This window comes from Pygoscelis adeliae, unplaced genomic scaffold (assembly GCF_000699105.1).
Source record: "Pygoscelis adeliae isolate BGI_AS28 unplaced genomic scaffold, ASM69910v1 Scaffold919, whole genome shotgun sequence".
NCBI classification, from domain to species: domain Eukaryota; kingdom Metazoa; phylum Chordata; class Aves; order Sphenisciformes; family Spheniscidae; genus Pygoscelis; species Pygoscelis adeliae.
In genome coordinates, this window is record NW_008825509.1 from 24,312 (window position 1) to 24,524 (window position 213).

The window sequence follows — 213 nt, forward strand, 5'->3', positions numbered from 1 at the left end:
TGCCCCTCGCCTCAGAGCCCCGGCCTCGGGCCTCACCCTGCCCTGCCCTTCCCGCCTGCCATGAGCCTGAGGTGGTGGGACGGTCGTGCGTGAGCCGGAGGTCACGAGGAGGGACCCTGATGGGGACGGCGAGGGGGCGCGGGTCACTCCAAACCCTTCTTAATTCAACATTTTTACAATCTGCTCTCCCCGGTGCTGTTTTCGTCCAGGAGA